Source organism: Diachasma alloeum, unplaced genomic scaffold (assembly GCF_001412515.2).
Source record: "Diachasma alloeum isolate Michigan unplaced genomic scaffold, Dall2.0 Dall_scaffold_00879, whole genome shotgun sequence".
NCBI lineage: Eukaryota > Metazoa > Arthropoda > Insecta > Hymenoptera > Braconidae > Diachasma > Diachasma alloeum.
In genome coordinates this window covers 78,886-86,319 of record NW_021681000.1, presented here as the reverse complement: position 1 = coordinate 86,319, position 7,434 = coordinate 78,886, and positions in this window count along the sequence as shown.

The following is a 7,434-nucleotide window of genomic DNA, read 5'->3' as shown; positions in this document are numbered from 1 at the left end:
AATTTTCCCCAATCATTACACGATCCACGATTATCATGTTCAAGAAACGCAAAATGGTTTCACAAAATGTGTCTTCTTCCCTCGCATGCCGTGAGACGCTAAACTGCTCGTTAAAAATTCTAAACGACACACAGTCTCGATGTATCGTGATAACTTCACGTTTGTTTGCTAGTTGTGTCACACGAATAACTCGTGAGTTTCAATATCAAGACTGAAAGCATCACGACGACACCAAAAATTTATTCTAATCCGAGTAATTAAGGCGGTGTAATTATATGATTAGCTTTAACCATGCAATTACAGGAACGAAGGGGAGATTTTCGCTAATTTGGTGAAAAGAATCTCGAACACGTAGCGCTGAACACTGGACATCATTCCAGATGTTTCGGTTTCGTTTAAACGAACATGAGTTTCTCGTCTGCGGGGAATTGAGAGAATTCATTACTCGGTGACCATTAGACGGGTTTTTCTTAGCCGATTCAGCGATGAAAAAGATCACAATATTCCTTCGCGTCGAGTTATTTATGGCCAGCAAATAAATAGAGTCATGATTGTTATGTAAAAAATTTTGCTATGCGGAATATAGCGAATTGGCTGTTTCTTTTTTCCTCGGCATTTGCACTGATGTGAGCAAAAAATTACTTGACTATTCCGACGATTATTTCTTCCATTTTTCTCTCATGTGAATACACGTTATCTAGGTATTCGTTTGCATAATGAGTGTCATCACAGGTGCGTACCTATAATTTTCCTATTACCCACAAACTGAACAAAGTGGAGATAACGAAACTATTGCGGAAATTAAATTCACGTGCGCAGAAAAATGAAAATATTTCGTTTTCGAAAATCGGTTGTCCCACGATAACTAAAAACAAGTGGATAATCGCATTTTCTGTATATGGGTATAGTTTATGTTGCTAACAAATTAGCAATATGGTTCCGAATGGATTCTCTATTTTTGAAATTAGGTCTCTTATTTTTTATTGTTTTGAATAGTGACATTCATATGACTCTCTTATAATCTCTATATTACCCGTTTAGGAGCCCATATGACCCTCATATTCTCATAATCTTGAGGTACACTGTTAGAAAAAAAATTCACGTGCACAGAAAAATGAAAATATTTCGTTTTCGAAAATCTGTTGTCCCGCGATAACTAAAAACAAGTGGATAATCGCATTTTCTGTATATGGGTATAGTTTATGTTGCTAACAAATTAGCAATATGCTTCCGAATGGATTCTCTATTTTTGAAATTAGGTCTCTTATTTTTTATTGTTTTGAATAGTGACATTCATATGACTCTCTTATAATCCCTATATTTTCCGTTTATGAGCCCATATGACCCTCATATTCTCATAATCTTGAGGTACACTGTTAGAAAAAAAATGAAATTTCATGGACAGTTGACTAATCATACTCATGGACAATCAATTTTCAGGACAGTGACACTGAATGCGATTTAGGGGAAAAAAATCATGAAATTTCACGTTTCATTGAAAATTCAGTAAAATTTCGGAATTTGACGCAGCATAAAGACGAGAATTCCTCAACTTATTTGAATTTCCAATCTAATATAAATATTCAGTGCCAAATTACATTGAATTTTTAGTGAAATCTGAAATTTTATTATTTCTTTTCTACTAAATCGCATTCAGTGTCACTGCCCTAAAAATTAAAAAAAAAGGAAAAGCGGAACTAAAATTGATAGTTCTCTTTAATTTTTCCACGAAATTCAAAATTTTCAATGACGAAATTCCTTGAAATTTCAATGGTAATCAAATTCGATAAAAATTTCCAAAAAGTGTACCGCAAATTTCAGACAAAATTTTTTAACGGTGTACGTGGTTTTGGAAATGTTTTTTGAGTTACATAGTTTCTTTTAGAAGCCATCAATTTTCACGGGATCTGATAATCTTGAGGCTTCGAAGGTGAGGGGGACATCGAAATTGGGAGCATTTGATCCAGTTCAGACGACGAATTCATGTTCAACCACTCCTTTAAGAATCTGGTCCCGAAAGAAAGCGTCATGGATACATACGTGGGCCGTAACCCACGGCGCCGTCCTCCAAGTACCTTCCCCCCTTCTCCTCGGGACACTTCCTTATTTGGTGAAATGAAACACCTCGGGGTTTCCGTGGGCGAACTGAAAGCGGACTTGGCCACATCGTGCGACTGGAGGAAATGTAAAATATCACCTGCATCGGGTTTTCCATTCATTCCTCATCTAAATCACTTTTTACGTCGATTATAAATGTTGGGAGCCGGTACGCCCGATGAAGCGAAGAATACAAAAATATTCAGGAATAATGAGCCAACAGTTTTTTCATCTGTAAATGTAGATCTTGATTCGAGATTTATTAGGGTGCAACTGGAGATTTTGTGGAGGACTAGGGGATTCTTGATTGTGTGGGAGAGCGACCTACGCATCGATTATTCATACTCTTATATCATTTTAATGCGCATGAGAAAGTCAAGTGCGGAAAAACAAGACGATTGAAAAATTTTCAAATTAGATTCAATGGATTTTTGGATGGAGAAACAATTCATTCATGAATAATTGAATTAATACTTGGAGAAAAAATTTCTAGTTTTCAATGATAATCCGTGAATTTTAAAACTCTTGAGTATTGAAATCTAGCGAGGAGAAATCCGGAAATTCAGTGAAATTTTCGTTCTTAATAATCACAGAAGAAAGTTTTAATTCGCAATAATTTTGAGAAAATCTTGGTATTCAATATTATTGGATTCTTCAAATGATAACCTTGGGGTTTTTGAAAATTGGAGTTGTCAACACAGTTTCTCATACAATTCTAAAATTTTGGGAACAATACAATTTGTCCTCCGATTCAAATCCACAAATAGAAACAAGTGGAAAATTGCTCTTGCATTGCATACAGTGCAGTTATTTTTGCTAATAAATTAGCAATATGCTTCCGAATGGTTATTTTGCATATCATTTCCTTCTATGATGTACAATTCATTGTTGCATAGGATTTCTTTTCAACTAATTTTGTCAGTTTTCCAACTTAATTGAATGTTATCATCATCATTATTCTTATTATTGTCCCTTTCTTCTATACAACCGATTGTCTTTTTTACGGTTCTATGTCTCCCCTTAGTCCTTCGATAAAATGTTAATATAAAAATTTTATTTACCCATACTTCAATGAATTTGAAACATTTGAAAGAACCATCAGAAAGCTCACTTTCGGGGAAATTAATTAAAAATTCGAAATTTTTAACAATCATCATTAAAATCAAATACCAATATAGCCATCGTAATCATGTTTTAACTTCAACTTAATGGCATTGAAACAAACATCTTAAGCTATGATTGAATTCATTTGAAGGAGAATATTCATAGATATCCCCAAAATTCTGATTTTTAAAAAATACCAATTTTTCGCAAATTTTCGAACAAATAAAAATAACGATTATTGCTATCGCCTCCATCTTCAAAGTCGGTCAAAGGGACATCCAACCAAATTGTTTAAGTCATCAGTCAATCAATTCACAATTGGGCAATTGATTTTCGAAAAAAATCGAAAATAAAAAAAATGGATTAATTAAATTTCAATTAATGGCAATTGATCCGCCTCAACAATACCTACATTTGAAGAAAAAAAATCAATTCCATCCATTCATCAGCGAACAATTGAAGAAAAACTTTGTTACATACATACACACATACGGACACGGTCTAAAAATTGCATTTTCAGACTTTTTGGATCATAATGGGTCGATATAACGAGAAATCCAACACAAGAAATCCAAAACTTAAATTTAAACGATTACAATGCTTCCATTCGGAAGCAAAAATCTAAAACTTAAATGTGAACGATTACAAATCTTCCATTCGAAAGCAAAAAACTCCCAAAAAATAAGTATTTCCTTAAAAAGATGAAGAAAAAATCTCGAAATTTCCTCCGCTTCACAACTAGTCTCGAAACCCTCCCAAAGGTGTTATTTCACTCGTTAAATAATTTTTCAACGTCTCAAGGAGTGACCAAAAGCGCTGAATGTTGATCGATTTGGCATCGATCATTGAAAACCCAAAAATGGATTACTCTCGGAAACGTTAAATGGAAAGTGTCGGTATATGGATATTGAGCTCGAGTACGTGCAACGAGAATACAAGGGACCATTAATCTCCTGACTCTCATTACATTTGGAACGAAAGCCGGCCACATTTGCCAACAGCAAGTAAACCTCCGGAGACACGACCTCGTATTTAATCCGCCGAGGAGATCGAGACGAAATGGACGTCTGTCGATTCGCTGTAAATGTCTACCCATTAATTAATTTGCAATTAGAACGAAATTATTTTTATTGACGACTCAATCAAGACCAACATTAGCATTCCCCGCCATGAGACTGTATACATTTTCCCTTTCATTGGGATTTCGAAGGTTATTCTTTTTCGACAACTGAAAAAAAATTGTTTAAATGAATTCAATGGCAATTGAAAATATTCTATTATTGAGATGTTTCTTTCTTGGAACAAGTATTATATACTTGAACCAATTTAAAAACAAAGATCTTACGGTGAATATCAATCATTTCTTCTTGAAAGTAGAAGTTGCGACAAACAAAAGAAACTTCAATTTTAGCGAAGTTCGATTTCAAAAAAATTTAATTAACTGCGTAGACACTTTTTTTCAAAAATTAAAAAAAAAACCTCTTTTACTCAAAAATTGGAGGCCCTCGACTATTTTTAACACTTCAAGCGTCTGTGGGGCAAACGAATAGTAAACGCTCAATTTTTCGCACTAATTATTCGTTTCAAGACATCGAACAATTTTTTGAACATTTGTTATTTCGAACATTTGTTGCTGAATATTCACATTCCACCGGAAATTTAATTAAGTTGTGAATTCCATCTCCTTACAACTGAAAACTTATGAATTTTCGTGAATTCTACTTAAAATCTCAAATTTCATAACCATTTTTTCCCTAAATCCGATGCAATGGCACTCTGATGAGATGTACTATAATATCTTCCATGAAATTTCAAAGAACTTCTAACAGTGTATGAAAAAAACTGTATTAAGTATTTGTCATCGATCTTTTATATTTTATAATTGTGGTCAATAAACGAAATTTATGCAGCAACCCCATTTCAAGAATGAAGGGAAGGGAAAGTCAACCCAAAAAATATTGAAGAATGACTTCATCGTTATTTATATGAATGAATATTTTTCACTTAATATCGTCGTGTTTCATTATTTGTACGTGAATAAACAGGCGTGGAGGGCACGCACTTGTGGATGATGTCATCCTCTCAATGAGATCCACGAACATTCAAATGCCACAAAGACTGAGTTGTGCACATTCCCTGTGCATTGGTTTTATCGACCAGATTCCGTATAATGTAGAAACTCAAGTTGAATTATAAACACTCAATGGCACGTTTCTATAGTTTTACAACAATGAAACAAGGTCAGTGTCACTGAGGGACAGGGTTTGACCTCATCATTCGTCGGTCGATGCCATGTGCGAGACCTCTGCAGAAGTCTGTACTTGATAATGATTTTATTACTGCATAATTGAGATGTTTATTTGTTAGGATGAACACCAGAACATTACGGAACAGTCACAATAATTCGGATTTTCTTCAACTCTTCGACATGATTAAACGATTTTGAGAAAATGCCCGTCTTCTTGGGATATTTACACGAAAAAATGTGCTCGAAAAACTTTAAAAATAATCAATTCATTAACAAATTTTCGCAAAAATGAGAAAAGCTGCAAAAATCTCAAATAGGAGAATAAATTTTCGTTTTATTCAGCTAAAGAATTCCGGGATATCTTTGAATATCATGCTTCAAATGAATTCAATCATAGTTTAAAATGTTTGTTTTAATACCATTAAATCGAAGTTAAAAGATGATTACGCTAGCTATATTGGTTAATTTGATTTTTACGATGATTATTGAAAAATTCTAATTTTTGATGAATTTCCCTGAAAGTGAGTTTCCGAAGGTTTCTTTAAATTTGGTGTTTCAAATTCATTCAAGTATACATAAATAAAATTTTTCAATCAACAATTTATCGAAGGGCTGAGAGGAGAGATAGAACCGTAAAAAAGACAATCGATTATATATAATGATGAGGATAACATTCAATTAAATTGAAAATCCGACAAAATTAGTTGAAAAGAAATCCTATTCAATTTAATAAAATGCAATAAATAAAGCATTGTACATGATAGATGGAACTGATGTGCAAAATACCCATTCGGAAGCATATTGCTCATTTATTAGTAAAAATAACTATACTATGTACAATACAATAGCAATTTCCCACTTATTTCACTAAAATCCTTGCAAGCACTTCAACTTCTGCAAAAATCGGAATATCAACTTGTTTTATGAATACAAAACTACTCCATTCGATTCTCAATTCACAATAAAAATTCCTCACTCTTTTCTTTATTCTTCAACTGTTATTTTCGAACGTGATGAATCCCACGACAATTTTTCTCCGAAGCCACTCAATTGCGTCACATCAAATGAAATTCTGTACGCCTATTGACACTAATTGTATCGAACAAGTTGATTAAATTCATTACACGTGTATCTGGGATCAAGCGAATAATTAACTCGCCCGGCTTCCAGTATTATTTTCGTCAATGGTATAAAAACACAGGATGCCCAATGACAGCAGGATCCATTTAAGCTGAATGAGTCCTCTCATAGCGTCAGGAAATGCATTTTATTATCTGAAGCAGCCGCACCACTTCATCTCAATAGCATATGCAGCCAGTGAAGTCACGCGAAATTTTTCGCTCGAGTTAAAATCTCTCTCGAAATGCGAGAGGACCACACCGTCATCACTTTTATTTGTAAACGTGAAAGTGGAGGCAGTCCTCACCATATACGACCATGACACTAAAATACGTGATGTCGTGAACCGCACGGGACGTCTGGCCTCGGATCAAAGACGGGACGAGAGATTTTACTCAATGTACCAATGACGGCGAAAAGAAGGCAAGGTCAATTGTTTAAATTCAATGATTCATTTTACTTTAATGATGTGAGTGGATTACTTTAGGCACTCCAAACTGCATGATTCATATTGAATAGATATTCTTGAAACGAAATTTATTTCCAAGTGGTTCTAGTTTGATCCATTTCTATTTTTAATTCGGGTTTGGAATTTCTATTGAGAATTTGACTAGCCCTTGCCGCATTGGAATGACACAGATTCGGTAACCAAGGTCCTGCATCGATAAAGCGCATTCATTACTACCGAAACTTGGTTAAAATGTCAATTAAAATTCTCTCTCTTAGCGTCAATTAATTAAGCGCGTGTCAGCAGTTCATTCTTCATTATACTGACTCAACAATTTCAGTTGTATATTCTTGCATTCACACCACAAATTTACAGTACGAGTTAATTCACCTGAGTTTACAGCAATCAATGGAGCTCT